Below are 16,984 nucleotides of genomic sequence, written 5' to 3' on the forward strand. Positions count from 1 at the left end.
GTTCTGTTTTTCTACTAAACCACACTGGATCCCAAACTTTCACCTACAGTAATATCACATACCAAATCCCCATAAAAAACACTAAATCTAAAATTGGCTGGTTACCTAATTTCTTGTTGCAGAGATAATCCCAGTAGGGAGTTGTAGTTTTGCAATCAGGAAGTCCACAGTTTGGAGATCACTGGTATATACATTCTTATTCATAACTGTGATGTCATCGTGAGATCAATAATACATTTCTATCACCGGATATACTGTATAATCAATTGAGTATTTTAAAGGATTGTAATTATCCATATGGCACTATCTAGTGAAAGTGTTTTGGATGTGCACTTGATGTGTACCCTGGGAACACTTCTCGATTTATATGCTGATATGCCTGTATAATTTAGAGGGAATCTGTCAGCTCCATACGAAGTACAGAGCTGTGGACCCTAGCAGTGAGGACATAGAGAGATAAGAAAGACCATAGCTTTGTTTATTGTGGATGCGGTTTGCAAACTTATAACTTACCTGCTTTCTAATTCAACGGAACAGTCAGAGAGGTGGGAAGTGCAGCTATGAACAATTTATACAGCACTGTGTGATAAGTCACTAACCACAAAGGTGCCCCTGTGTGTATGTAATTCCTTCAAAATGGCATACTTTGGGTTTATTTGTATTTAGAACATTTATTGCTTTCATTAGCTGTTAGATGGATTCTAAATTAAAGTGGAGCTGTGACTGGAAATTTCTAAACCACATTACATCCTTACCTATGTACAAACTGCAATCTGTAATGTGTAGACTGGGAACTGAAACTAAGCATAGTTAGATATACCAGGATAGCATGCGGCGAGCACATATCTATATGAATAAATATGCATTCACTGAATTACTCACGACCACTAGTGTTGAGCGGCATAGGCCATATTCGAATTCGCGATATTTCGCAAATATATGGACGAATATTCGTCATATATTCGCTAAATTCGCACATTCATAATATTCGGGTTATATTTTTGCATATGCGAAAATTCGCGTATGCGAAAATCAGCATATCCAAAAATTAGCATAAGCGAAAATTCGCATATGCGGAAATTAGCACGCCAGTCTCACACAGTGGTATTAGAGCCTTCTTTACACCACACAAGCTGGAAGCAGAGAGGGATGATCACTGTTATGCGTACTGTGAAAAAAAAATATATCTATATTTGCATGATTTCATTCCGGTCACATAAGATATTTATTTTCAATCATATTCGAAAATGTCATGGGGTACGATGGTTTACATCCCAAACAAGAAGATGACAAAAGGCTCAGCTTCAGCCTGCCGCGCTACGTTGCGGGGAACAACCCCTTAATCATGCGTACAGGTGTGGAGCTCTACCTAGGTTAAATATGTTGGTGGATCACTCATGTTTAACCCTTTTAGCACTGGTTCTATTTCAACATTGCTATTTATAAAAATGCCTTATAACTGCAACTTTCATTCATTCCTTTCGATACGATTATTTCTAATTCCATTATCCAATATGCCTCACGTCTCAGTAGTGCTTTTTTTATTATCTTCCTTATTTTTTCTTTTGTCTACCACTTCAATTACTTGCCATCTGAGATCTGTAACAGTATGTTCAAATAATTTGAAATGACGTGCTACGCTTGTTTCTCCATAGTGCTTTTCTTTCATTCCCTCTTGTTCCAAGTGTGAATACCTTCTTATCATTGATGTATGTTCACCAAGTCTCACTTTAATTTGTCTTGAAATTTGGCCCACATAGGTTTTGCCACAAGGGCATTTTAAGAGGTAAATCACATTGGAACTTAGACAGGAATAAAAACCCTTGTTTTTTATTTTAGTACCTTTTGTGGGATGATAAATACAATCACTTCTTATGATACTATGGCATTGGGAACATGATAAACATTGATAAGTACTATTCTTTTTTGTTGCTAGAAAGTCTTTTTATTTATTTAGGAGGAGTAGGAGGAGCAGGAGCATCTGGAGCAACAGAAGATGGGTATTACACAGCTCCCCTCAGCTGAGGTGGTGGAGCGTCGGCTGGCTGGAAAAGGGAGCAGCGTGCCACTGGGTGATGCAGCAGTCTGGACCACCACATCGGAGCCACGGTTCTCCAGTGCCGCTTTATGGTGACCATGCATATGTTCACGCAGGGCCGTGGTGCCAGCATTGGGACCCTGACCACGCTTTACCTTCCACCGACACATCTTACATGTGGCCAGGTTAACATCCTTCAGATGCTTGATGAAAAACTGCCATACCGCTGTGTAGCTGATTTTACCACCAACATTCCACACTGATTGACTGCTACTGCCGCTGACTCCAGAAATCCCAGCTCACTTTCCTCCCGGGAAGGTAGGCTGCAGTGAAGCAGATGGTCTTACCCCGGGCACGATTGGCTTCAGACTTTCTACTTTTGTCACCATGCTGACTGCCAAGCATGCTACCACCTTGCTGGCTCAGCTGCTGCCTCATGGGCAACCTGCAACCCTCTTCTCCTGATAATGATGAAGCCCCTTCTGTGCCCAGCTCCCAAGTGTGATCGGCTTCTTCATCATCAAGTTGTGTCTGAACGTTACTGTTGTCCTCCTCAGGTTCCGCTTCAGGAGCCTCATCACTACTTGCCCGCTTAGCGGAGAAAATGGCGGATGTCTCCACCACCTCTTGGCTGGGCAGTAGCTGCTGACTGTCCTCTAGTAGATCGTCCTCACTAAATAGTGGAGCTGAACCCACAGCATAAGATACTTCTGTGGGGGAGGGAACAACATAGGACAGAAGCAATGGGAGGACAGGGACTGCTCCCAGGCTATGCCAACTGAGGGTTGTGCCTGAGGAACCCACTGACTGTTGACTGGGGGTGTCAGATGTCACTTGTGATGAAGTGGATTACCGTGTTAACCAATCGATGACAGCAGATGGGTTGCTGGTCGAGAAACAACAACTAGCTGATACGGGAGCTCAGGCCTCTCGCTGCCACTCCTGCTACCACTCGCCCCTAATCTGCTGCGACCTCTGCCTGATGAATTTAGGCCTCTGTCACTCCTCTCTGCACGTCCTGGTACTTCTCTGCCTGACATACTTAGTGAGTATATGAGGGGAGTACAATACGCTCTACTACGCTTAAAACAGTATTTGTCTACAACACTAGCAAGTGTGTACTTTTGGCTGGCCTTTGGCCTTTCACGGCCGTGTCTAAAATGAAAGTGAAAGCTTCCCGGCAGCTGATCGGGACCATCGCGGTGAAATCGCGATGTCCCGATCAGCTAGAACATGCTAGCGGAGGGTGGCTTACCTGTCTCCGTCACGTCCGATTGGCAATTGTTTGCTCCAAGCCTGATCTTTGCCTGTCTAGCAGATCAGTGTGTGCAGTGCTATAGCCACTAGGAGGGCTATAAAACTGCAAAAAAAGTGAAAAAAACTTAATAAAGATCATTTAACCCCTTCCCCTAATAAAAGTAAGAATCACCCCCCTTTTCCCATTTAAAAGAAAACTGTGTGAATAAAAATAAAAATAAACATATGTGGTATCGCCACATGAGTAAATGCCCGAACTATAAAAATATATCCTTATTTAAACCGCACAGTCAATGGCGTACGCGTAAAAAAATTCAAAAGTCCAAAATAGCGTATATTTGGTCCCTTTTTATATGTGATCAAAAAGTGCGATCAATACAAAAATGTAACCGATAAAAACTTCAGATCATGGAGCAAAAAATGAACCCCCATTCCTGTATGTGAAAAAAGAAAAAAGTTATAGGGGTCAGAAGATCACAATTTTAAACGTAGAAATTTTCCTGCAAACCTATATAAGTAGGGTATCATTTTAACCGTATGGACCTACAGAATAAAGATAAGATGTCATTTTTACTGAAAAATGCACTGCATAGAAACGGAAGCCCCCAAAATTTACAAAATGGCATTTTTTGTAAAAAAAAATTGCACAAACAATTTGTTTCCGTTTCGCCGTGAATATTTTGGTAAAATGACTAATGTTACTGCAAAGTAGAATTGGTGGCGCAAAAAATAAGCCATAATATGGAATTTTTGGTGCAAAATTTTAAGCGTTATGATCTTTAGAAGGTAATGAGGAAAAAATGGAAATGCTAAATCAGAAAAACCTTTAAGGGTTAAGACTTTAACAGGAACAAAATAGTACACCACTGTGATGTACGTATGTGGTATGCACTTATTAAGGGGGGGACAATGCGCTTCACCATGCTTAAAACAGTATTTGTCTACAACACCTGCAGGTGTGAACTTTTGGCTGGCCTTTCACAGTATCTAGGCCCTTAAGACTTTAACAGGAACAAAATAGTACACCACTGAGATGTACGTATGTGGTATGCACGTATTAAGGGGAGGACAATGCGCTCCACTACGCTTAAAGCAGCATTTGTCTACAACACCAGGAGTTGTGTACTTTTGGCAGGCCTTTCACAGTATCAAGGCTTTTAATACTTTAACAGGAACAAAATAGTACACCACTGAGATGTACGTATGTGGTATGCACTTATGAAGGGAGGACATTGCGCTCCAGTACATTTAAAACAGTATTTGTCTACAACACCAGCAGGTGTGTACTTTTTTTGGCCTTTCACAGTATCTAGGCCCTTAAGACTTTAACAGCAACAAAATAGTACACCACTTAGATGTACGTATGTGGTATGCACTCCAGTATGCTTAAAACAGTATTTGTCTATAACACCAGCAGTACACACCAGTGCTGCAGCACACAGTCACTGTGTAATACACCTGAAATTGCACTTTTTCTATCAATATCACTCCCTTCCCTATCAGTGCTTTGTCAGGGTCCGGACTGGTATGCGGGGAGGACACGAGAGTGGATCCCCTGTGTCAGTGAGGCGATGGCGGGGGCCATACTAGGGGAACGGATTCTAAGGGGTTCATGGATTTCACCAGAGCCCGCCGCAAAGCGGGATGGACTTGCTGAGGCAGGTAACCCCCAGGTCGTTCGACCCGATAGCGACTCAACCTCACTGACAGCTGAGACAGGCGCGGTACACAAGGACAAGGCAAGGCGAGGTCAGACGTAGCAGAAGGTCAAGGCAGGTGGCAAGGTTCATAGTCAGGGGCAACAGCAAGGGGTCTGGATACACAGGCTAGGGGTATACACAGAAACGCTTTCTCAGGGCACAGGGCAACAAGATCCGGCAAGGACAGGAAGGGGGAGTGGGTTTTTATGTGTTTTACACAGATTGGGCCAGGCACCAATTAGTGGTGCACTTGCCCTTTAAATCTTAAGGCGGTGCACACGCACCCTAGGGAGTGGGGCTGCGCGCGCCGGGAAGAAGCAGCAGCAAGCGTGTGGTAAGTGACATGGGACGCGATCCGTTAGCAGGCACGTCCCGTCCCACGGATCGCTTCCCCTCCGGTGACAGAGGAGCAGCGCTCGCGGAGCGCTGCATACCGAGGAACGCCACGAGCGCTCCGGTGAGGCAGCGGGACCTGGAGCGCTCGGCGTTACAGTACCCCCCCCCCCCTTGGGTCTCCCCCTCTGTTTGGAACCCAGAAATTTACGAATGAGTTCCTTGTCAAGGATATTGGCCTCAGGTTCCCAAGACCTCTCTTCGGGGTCACAATTCTCCCAATCAATAAGAAAAAATCTTTTACCACGGATAAATTTGGAGGCGAGGATCTCTTTCACAGAGAAGACATCAGAGGATCCAGAGGCAGGAACAGTGACCTTGGGAGAATAGCGGTTAAGTATGAGAGGTTTGAGAAGTGAAACATGGAAAGAGTTGGGAATACGAAGAGAGGAATGAAGATGGAGCTTGTATGAGACAGAATTGATTTGATTTTTGATTTTAAAAGGCCCGAGGTACCGAGGACCAAGCTTGTAGCTAGGGACACGGAAACGGATGTATTTGGCAGAGAGCCACACTTTGTCACCGGGGGCAAAGACAGGAGGAATTCTTCTCTTTTTATCAGCATGTCTCTTCATGCGAGATGAGGCCAGCAAGAGCGACTTTTGAGTTTCCTTCCAGATAGAGGAGAAGTCTTGTGTCAATTAATCTACGGCAGGAACTACAGATGAAGTGGGAATGGGGAGGGGGGGAAGCGGATGACGGCCATACACCACAAAATATGGAGATTTGGAGGAAGAATTTTTGAAATTGTATGAGAATTCAGCCCAGAGCAGAAGGTCGACCCAATCATCTTGACGGGAGGAGACAAAATGTCGCAGATAGTCACCAAGAATCTGGTTCACTCTTTCCACTTGTCCATTGGATTGAGGATGATAAGCAGCGGAAAAACTTAATTTGATTTTTAATTGACTGCAGAGTGCTCTCTAAAATTAAGAGACAAATTGAATGCCTCTATCAGAGACGATATGCATGGGAAGCCCATGGAGACGGACAATTTGCAGAAAAAATTGTTCTGCCAATTGTGGCGCAGAAGGAAGACCCGGAAAATCTGCCATTTTGGAAAAACGATCAACGACCACCCAAATGACAGTGTTGCCATGAGATGAAGGTAGATCAGTGATGAAGTCCATAGCTATATGGGACCACGGCTGTTCAGGCACCGGCAGAGGAAGGAGAAGACCAGCAGGCTTCTGGCGTACAGGTCCGTACAAAATCAGTCACATCTTCCTCCAGGGAAGACCACCAATAGTGTCTGGCAATTAACTGTATGGACTTTTTGATTCCAGCATGACCAGCCAGATGGGAGGAATGACCCCATTTGAGAGTCTGGAGGCGAAGACGTGGAGGAACATAAGTTTTTCCCGGAGAGATTGGCACCGGAGAAGCGAGAGCAGAGGAAATTAGACACTCTGGAGGTATGATGTGCTGAGGAAGAGCTTCGGATTAAGAGGCATCGTTGGAACGTGATAGAGCATCAGCCCTGACATTCTTGACCGCAGGACGAAAGTGGATTTGAAAATTGAAGCGGGCAAAAAACAACGACCATCTAGCCTGGCGAGGATTTAACCGCTGGGCGGATTGAAGATAAGGCAGATTTTTATGGTCTGTGTAGATGGTGATGGGATGAAGGGATCCTTCCAGAAGATGTCTCCACTCTTCAAGTGCCAACTTAATGGCCAATAGTTAACGGTCTCCTATAGAATAGTTTTTTTCAGGAGGAGAAAAAGTTTTGGAGAAAGATCCGCAAGTGTCGTTTTTTCCCTTAGCGTTTTTTTGTTGAAGGACTGCTTTGGCTCCAACTGAGAAAAGGCTTCAGAGGATCTGACCTGGACAAGACTGGTGCAGAGGCGAAGGCGGCCTTAAGGCGATTAAAAGCTTCATCCGCTTGGGAAGGCCAGGACCTCGGATTCGTGTTTTTCTTAGTCAGTGCCACAATAGGAGCAACAATGGTGGAGAAGTGAGGAATGAACTGACGATAGTAGTTGGCGAATCCGAGGAAGCACTGGATAGCACGAAGGCCAGAGGGACGAGGCCAATCCAACACCGCGGAGAGTTTGTCAGGATCCATTTGAAGACCTTGACCGGAGACTAGGTATCCCAGGAAAGGAAGACAGCTGCGTTCAAAAAGACACTTTTTAAATTTGGCGTATAGATGATTTTCACGAAGGCGCTGGAGCACTAGACGGACATGGAGCCAGTGTTCCTCTAGGTTGGAGGAAAAAATTAGGATGTCATCTAAGTAGACAACAACGCAGGTTATACTGTAAGTCCCGCAAAATTTCATTAACAAAATCTTGAAAGACTGCAGGGGCGTTGCAAAGTCCAAAAGGCATGATGAGATATTCAAAGTGGCCATCTCTGGTGTTAAAAGCGGTTTTCCACTCATCACCTTCACGAATTTTGATGAGGTTATAAGTGCCTCTAAGGTCAAGTTTAGTAAAATTTTTTGCTCCCCGCAGAAGGTCAAAGAGTTCCAAGATGAGAGGCAGAGTGTAACGCCGAGCGCTCTGGGTCCCGCTGCTTCCCCGGAGCGCTCGCGGCGTCCTCCCTCTAACAGCGCTCCGGTCACTGCTCCTGATCGAGAGCGATGTCCCCATTTCAGCGGCGGGGATGTGATCCGTGTGGCGAGACGTCCCCACTCACGGTTCGCATCCCAAGTCACTCACCGTCCTCCGGCTGCTGTTTCCTCTCGGCACGCACAGCGCCGCTCCTAGGGGGCGCGCGCCAACTTGCTGAGATTTAAAGGGCCAGTGCACCATTAATTGGTGCTTGGCCCAATCAGTCAAAAATAAACACTTCCCCTTCCTGTCCTTGCCGGATCTTGTTGCCCTAGTGCCCTGAGAAAGCGTTTCTGTGTGTTTCCCTAGGCTGTATATCCAGACCCTTTGCCGTTGCCCCTGACTACGAACCTTGCCACCTGCCTTGACCTCTTGCTACGTCCGACCTTGCCTTTGCCTTGTCCTTGTGTACCACACCTATCTGTCTAGCTGTCTGCGAGGTCGACTCGCTCTCAGGGGATACGACCTGGTAGTTACCGCCGCAGCAAGTCCATCCCGCGGCGGGCTCTGGTGAAAACTAGTAACTTCTTAGAACTTCCCCTGGTACGGCCCACGTCATCGCCTCACTGACACAGGGGATTCACTACCCGCATACCAGTCCGGTTCCTGACACAGAGGATAGCAGTTTTTTTACTGTGATTTTATTAAGGCCACGATTGTCTATGCAAGGGCATAGAGATCCGTATTTTTTGGCAACGAAGAAGAATCCAGCGGCGTAGTCAATAGAGCAGTCGTAGGGTGTGTGCGGTGGTAAGACCTCCGCCTGCTTCTTACAAAAGACGTCAGAATAGTCCTGATATACCTTAGTAAGGCCAGGCAATGGTGTAGCGATGGGGACTTGGCTGGTAGGTAAAAACTTAAGGCAGCGTTTGTGGCAGGAAGAGCCCCAGGTTTTAATGTCACCAGTTGTCCAGTCGAGGGTAGGAGTATGACGCTGGAGCCAGGGCAAGCCTAGAAGAATTTCAGAGGTACAGTTAGGCAAAACAAAGAATTCTATTTTTTCTTGATGGAGAGCACCAACCGTCATGAGCAGGGGTTCAGTGCGGTAACGCACGGTGCAGGCCAGATTTTCTCCGTTTACAGACGATATGAAGAAAGGTTTGATGAGACGGGTAACAGGAATATTGAATCTGTTGATGAGTGAGGCTTCGATAAAGTTTCCTGCAGAAGCTGAGTCCAGGAAGGCCACTGCAGAGAAGGAAGAATTAGCGGATAGTGAAATCCGCACTGGTATAGTCAGACGTGGAGAGGATGAATTCACACCTGGCAACGCCTCTTCCACATTAACTAGGGATACACAAAAGATGCAGAACCATTTCAGATGTGGTAGTTCACAACAAGCTTCTGAAGCCAGAAAAATATAGTTGGTTACGGAATTCAGTTTTTTCTGGTAACCATCATTGCGGTACTTGTTCTTGGTGCAGATATCTCTGCACAGACAAATTTATGGTTGTAGGAGAACAGATATAGTTCAGAGTTAGCTTTTGTTGTAGAACATCGTATATAGTATATGGTCTTAAATTTACCTGCAGGTGATTTTACATAGGATGCACCATCCGCTCGATGAACATAAAATTCAGTGAACATGTACACTTACTCAAAACTAAAAAAGGTTCTACTAGATTTATAGAACATATGGTGGAGGTACATGAGAACAATATTAATTCTCTAAGTTTTTTGGCATCGAACGAATTGGCAAAAAAGAAGGAATTGAAAAACGCAAGTTGCTTTTAAAGAAGGAAGCCAAATGGATTATTCGCACAAGGGCAGAAGGCAATTTAGGTCTAAATGACAGGTTAGACTTAAGTGTATTTGTATAGTAAGAACATCTTGTTAAATGCTGCACATGTTGGATTGTTTTTATTGTGTGCTTTTCTAGTGATTATCACTGTTTTAAATTGCACATTGTAAACGCCTCACCCCACCACGTAGGTAGTGTTGCTCGCGAATATTCGCAATTCGAATATTATTCGCGAATATCGCATATTCGCGAATTTCGCGAATATAGCGCTATATATTCGTAATTACGAATATTCGTTTTTTTTTTTTTTTTTTTTCTTCACAGTACACATCACAGTGATCATCCCTCTCTGCTTCCAGCTTGTGTGGTGTAAAGAAGGCTCTAATACTACTGTGTGAGACTGACGTGCGAAAATTCGCATATACGGAAATTCGCATATGCGAAAATTAGCATATGCTAATTTTCGCATATGCGAATTTACGCGCGTGTTAATTTTGTATGCCAATATTCACATGTGAATTTTCGCATACGCGAATATTCGCATATGCGAAAATAAAACGGGAATATAACGAATATGCGAATATTCGCGAATATATGACGAATATTCGTCCATATATTCGCGAATATTCGCGAATTCGAATATGGCCTATGCCGCTCAACACTACACGTAGGCAAGTAGGAGTATTTAATCCTTGCTTACAGGTGGAAGGGAATGGTCTGAATAAGTGTTACCTGCACGAAATAGCTATCACACCTCCTGTTGGCATCCCACGTGTATGCACCTGCTGATTTTATCCTTTCTTTGGCATATAGTACAGTATTTTACCGTCGTGGTAGTGCCTCCGCCTCCTCTTCCATATCCATAAAAACATATTGCGCTAGCGCATTTTAAAAATGTTTTTAACATTAAAATAAAGGTGCATAAAGCATCCCTGTTTGTTGGCAGAAGTCTGCCAAAATTAAAATGCACATATCGGAAGACTCAATGCCTTTTCTAAGTGTTCCAAAAATTCTCCCTTTTGGGAGTTGCAACAAAATTATTGTCCAAAAAATAGTAAAGAAGAAATAGCTTTTGTATGAACAGCTGAAATATTGTCCCTTTTTTAGGGATCATAGGTGTATAGCAACAGTAAGGGTGATGAACTGGTGGTAGTGGTAGCCTGCAGATAACAGGCTGTTGTGGACTAATGATAATTGTAGTAGCCAGCGGTCTGCTGAGCACTGTTGTAGGTCCATCATCGTGTTATAGCAAATGAGGTGGTGCTTTGGCGTTGTAGGTCTAGGAGGGCATGTTAAAAGCATAGGAATGGCTAAACTGAAAGCAAACTTTTTTGCACACCTCCAGCTCATCACTGAGATCAACACAATTTTTAAAAAAACTTTTGAAGGCAAGATTTATATCGCTGGGGCCGGCGGAGGACGTAAATATACATCCTTCGTCGTTAAGGGGTTAAAGGAGTACTCCGGCCCTTAGACATCTTATCCCCTATCGTTACAGCTGTCACACCCCCTCCCATAGGCTTGCCTTGAGGGGCGGAGCGTGACGTCACACGGCGCGGAGGCGTGACGTCACACATCGCCTACCCCGTGGTCGCCGGTAATCAGACCCGGAGCGATCATGCTTCGGGGACAGATTTTAACTGGGGTGCTGCATGCAAGATCACGGGGTTACCCAGCGGTGGGACCCCCGCGATCAGGCATCTTATCCCCTATCCTTTGGTTAGGGGTAAGATGTCTAAGCGCCGGAGTACCACTTTAACTCCATTCTTCTTCGCTGACAGTATCACTACTCTTCTGACCTGAATACGTCTCCTCCTCTTCACCTAATTCTCACGTCCTGTCCAACACTACATTGTCATTATCAAACTCCCCATCAGTGTCCCTGCCACACCTGTCAGCATGAACCTCTGACATCTGATCATGGACTCCTTCTTTGTTCTCATCATATACATAATGGTTCCTTACAATATCACCGCCACACCTACCACCACCAGTCCATCTAGTGCGATGCCTGGTCACTGCTTCTCGAAAATATTAAAACATTTTTTTAACAAAAATGTGTTTAAAGGGGTATTCCGGCTTTATACATCTTATCCCCTATCCAAAGGATCTCGCTGCAGTCCCTGACATTCTGTGCCGAGCGCTGCCTCCGAGACGGGACATGACGTCACATCCTAGTGATGTCACACCACGCCCCCTCCATTCATGTCTATGGGAGGGGGCGTGGCTGTGACATCACGTCCCCGTCTCAGATGGCAGTGTGAGGTCACGTTCCCATCTCGGAGGCAGCACCATCGGCGGGACCCCTGCGATCATACGTCTTATTGGATAGGGGATAAGATGTATAAAGCCGGAATAACCTTTTAATGTGTAAGTGCACACTTTTCACACCTGGCAATGTATTGTATATGAAGTGAGGAGATTAGTCTGGGCTGAAAGTTAGAGAAAATTTTGCAAACATTTTTGAGCTGATTATATCAGCAGGCCTATGTCTCATATGTTTGTTTTTCTTTTCTTCTCTGACAGTAACACTACTCTCCTCCTCTAAACACATCACCTTTTCATCATCCGGTTCCCACTAGCTGCACAAAAACAACAATCATAACTCATCCCCGCCACTCCTCTTAGCATGAACTCCTGACGTCTGATCACGGGCTCTTTGCTCAACCTTAGCATATCCCCACCATGTAACTGTAGATGATGCAACTCTGATGTAAATCTCAATGTTTCTACCTATCATGCATTCTGGCACCAAAACACCATGTGCTCCTCATACCATCTGCTATAATAGTATCATTGCCAGGTTTGCGCAAACCGAGCATGGTAGAGTTGGAAGGTTTGGCAATCTGCTTTTACCCAAAGGTTCTGAGCGAGACCAGGTTCGCCAGACTCGACTTGCTTATATCTAGCAATAAGGCAAGAATACACGTGTCCCTTTCAAGAATCTGGTCACACTTTATTAATCTTTCCTAGTCATACTCACTATACTCTCTCAGAGAATTTACTTCCCATTACTATTCATAGTTATAGACCAATTTTATTTATATTAAGAAACAATACTTGGCTATTAGACTGTTATGGCTAGAGATGAGCGAACTTTTCAAAAATTTGATTCGGCCGATTGACCAAAATTTTCCCCAAAATTTGTTTCGATCCGAATTTATTTGCAGCAAATCTATATTAAAAACGGCTATTTATGGTCTACAGAGAGCCTCAATAGGGATATAGAACACTTTTCTGTGTTCTAACACTAACATATGGTAGTGTGCTGGGGTAATGAAATAATACTGTTATTCAGAATAACATGCAGATTACCGGCTTCGCTTTTAGAATCACTGCCGCAGAGCGACACAGCGTGGAGATGTTGGCAGCATGAGGAGACCATATAGTGACTGAATGACACAGCGTGGAGGTGTTGGCAGCATGAGGAGACCAAAAAGTGGCTGAATGACACAGCGTGGACGTGTTGGCAGCATGAGGAGACCACATAGAGGCTGAATGGCACAGCCAGGAGTTGGCACCAGCATGAGTAGACACTAGGCCTTCACAATCCCTAAGATTAAAAGATGAATTCAGAACTTTAACCCCTTCATGACCCAGCCCATTTTCACCTTCATGACCTGGGCATTTTTTGAAAATCTGACCACTGTCACTTTAAACATTAATAACTTTGGAATGCTTTTACTTATCATTCTTATTCCGAGATTGTTTTTTCGTGACATATTCTACTTTATTTTATCGGTAAAATTTCACTGATATTTGTATCCTTTCTTGGTAAAAAATCTAAAAATTTCATGAAAATTTTGAAAATTTAGCATTTTTCTAACTTTGAAAGTCTCTGCTTGAAAGGAAAATGGATATTCCAAATAAATTACATATTGATTCACATATACAATATGTCTACTTTGTGTTTGCATTAAAAAATTGACAAGTTTTTACTTTTGGAAGACATCAGAGGGCTTCAAAGTTCCGCAGCAATTTTCCAATTTTTCTCAAGATTTTCAAAATCGTAATTTTTCAGGCCCAGTTCAGGTTGGAAGTGGATTTTAAGGATCTTCATATTAGAAATACCCCATAAATGACCCCATTATAAAAACTGCACCCCCCAAAGTATTCAAAATGACATTCAGGAAGTGTTTTAACCCTTTAGGTGTTTCACAGGAATAGCAGCAAAGTGAAGGAGAAAATTCTAAATCTTCATTTTTTACACTCGCATTTTCTTGTAGACCCAATTTTTTTATTTTTACAAGGGGTAAAAGGAGAGAAATCACCCTAAAATTTGTAACCCAATTTCTCTCGAGTAAGGAAATACCTCATATGCGTATGTAAAGTGTTCGGCTGGCGCAGTAGAGGGCTCAGAAGGGAAGGAGCGACAATGGGATTTTGGAGAGTGAGTTTTTCTGAAAGGGTTTTTGGGGGGCATGTCCCATTTAGGAAGCCCCTATGGTGCCGGAACAGTGGACCCCCCCACATGTGACCCCATTTTGGAAACTATACCCCTCATGGAATGTAATAAGGGGTGCAGTGAGTATTTACACCCCACTGGCATTTGACAGATATTTGAAACGGTGGACTGTGCAAATCAAAAATTTTATTTTTCATTTTCACAGACCACTGTTCCAAAAATCTGTCATACACCAGTGGGGTGTAAATGCTCACTGCACCCCTTATTACATTCCGTGAGGGGTGTAGTTTCCAAAATGGGGTCACATATGGATATTTATTGTTTTGCGTTTGTCAGAACTGCTGTAACAATCAGCCACCCCTGTGCAAATCGCCTCAAATGTACATGGTGCACTCTCCCTTCTGGGCCTTGTTGTGCGCCCTCAGAGCACTTTGCACCCACATATGGGGTATCTCCGTAGTCAGGAGAAATTGCATTACAAATTTAGAGGGTCTTTTTTCCCTTTTACCTCTTGTGAAAATGAAAAGTATAGGGCAACACCAGCATGTCAGTGTAAAAAATTTATTTTTTTACACTAACATGCTGGTGTAGACCCCAACTTCACCTTTTCATAAGGGGTTAAAGAAGAAAAAGCCCCCCAAAATTTGTAAGGCAATTTCTCCCGAGTACGGCGATACCCCATATGTGTCCCAAAACTGTTGCCCTGAAATACGACAGGGCTCCAAAGTGAGAGAGCGCCATGCGCATTTGAGGCCTGAATTAGGGATTTGCATAGGGGTGGACATAGGGGTATTCTACGCCAGTGATTCCCAAACAGGGTGCCTCCAGCTGTTGCAAAACTCCCAGCATGCCTGGACAGTCAATGGCTGTCCGGCAATACTGGGAGTTATTATTTTGCAACAGCTGGAGGCTCCGTTTTGGAAACAGTAGCGTACCAGACGTTTTTCATTTTTTGGGGGGAGGGGGGCTGTGTAGGGGTATGTGTATATGTAGTGTTTTTACTTTTTATTTTAGGTTAGTGTCAGTGTAGTGTAGTGTTTTTAGGGTACAGTCACATGGGCAGAGGTTCACAGCCAGTTTGCCGCTGGAAGTTTGAGCTGCAGCGCAAAATTTGCGCCATCTCAAACTTGCAGCACTCACTGTAAACCTCCGCCGTTGTGAGTGTACCCTGTACATTCACATTGGGGGGAGGGGGCAAACATCCAGCTGTTGCAAACTCCGAGCATGCCCTTTGGCTGTCCGTGCATGCTGGGAGTTGTAGTTTTGCAACAGCTGGAGGAACACTGGTTTGGAAACACTAAGTTAAGTAATAAACTTTCAAGTGTTTTGCAACCAAACTTAGTGTTTCCAAACCAGTGTGCCTCCAGCTGTTGCAAAACTACAACTCCCAGCATGCATGGTCTGTCAGTGCATGCTGGGAGTTATAGTTTTGCAACAATTGCAACAGCTGGAGGCACTGAGGTAGGAAACGGACAATGTTTCCCAACTAGTGTGCCTCCAGATGTTGCAAAACTACAACTCCCAGCATGCCCAGACTGCCAAGGCATGCTGGAAGTTGTAGTTCGGCAATATCTGAAGGATCAGATGTTGCCGAACTACAACTTCCAGCATGCTTGGGCAGTCTGGGCATGCTGGGAGTTGTAGTTTTGCAACATCTGGAGGTCCACAGTTTGGAGACCACTGTATAATGGTCTCCAATCTGTGCTCTTCCAGATGTTAGAGAACTACAACTCCCAGCATGCCTGGACAGACTGAGCATGCTGAGATTTGTAGTTTTGCAACATCTGGAAGAGCACAGATTGGAGACCATTATACAGTGGTCTCCAAACTGTGGACCTCCAGATGTTGCAAAACTACAACTCCCAGCATGCCCAGAAAGCCAAAGGCTGTCTGGGCATGCTGGGAGTTGCAGTTTTGAAACTCTCAGAGGCAGCAGTGAGATCGCTTTACGGCGATCTCACTGCTGCCAATGAAGATGCTGCACTGCTGCCGGAAACTCACCTCCGTGACGCAGCGCAGCCGGGACCGCATGGAGGACGCCGGGACCGCACGGAGGACGCCGGGACCGCACGGAGGACGCCGGGACCGATCGGGACACCGCTCCGACGGGTAAGTGACGCCGGGGGACGGGACAGGGACACTTAGCAGAGCGGTGTGTGTCCCGATCCCCGTGATCGGGACTCACACACCGCGCTGCTAAGTATTCTGATAGCGAAACGCTGCTATCAGCTAGTCAGATTTGACCAGCTGATAGCAGCGATCGCTGGGGGGGGTGGGGGACGAAACCCCCCGTGGTCGCACGGTAAGATGGCTGGCTATCAGTGATAGTCACCATCTTTCCGGGCGCTGCGGGGTGCCGCGAGTAGCGGCAGTAATGTCCATGACGTACCTGTATGTCATGGGTCGGGAACACCTTGCCACCCATGACGTACAGGTATGTCATAGGTCGGGAAGGGGTTAAACCGAAGATTTTGGATAGATAGTGCTACCTACCATAACAAAAATGTTATTCCCAGACCTAGGCCCAGCAGCAGCCTCAGTAAACCATATATTGCCTGAATGACACAGCCTGGAGTTGGCTGAAGCATGAGTACACACCAGGGCTTCACAATCCCCAAGAAAAAAACAAAAGAATTTTTGAAATTTAAAATGAAGATTTTGGATAGCTAGTGCTACCATGACAAAATTTTCAGTCCCAGACCCAGGCCCAGCCGCAGTTGATGGAGCTGGCTGAAGCATGAGGAGACCATTGAAATGTATGATTTTTTATTTAAATTTAGGTTTTTGAAATTTTAATCAATGATTTTGAAATTGAACTTTTTAACCCCCAAGTTTTAGTGTCCTGGACCCCGGTGTGTAGGTACAAAGGGCTAAATCTAACAAGCCCCCACA

This window comes from Hyla sarda, chromosome 5 (genome assembly GCF_029499605.1).
Source record: "Hyla sarda isolate aHylSar1 chromosome 5, aHylSar1.hap1, whole genome shotgun sequence".
Classification (NCBI taxonomy): Eukaryota; Metazoa; Chordata; class Amphibia; order Anura; family Hylidae; genus Hyla; species Hyla sarda.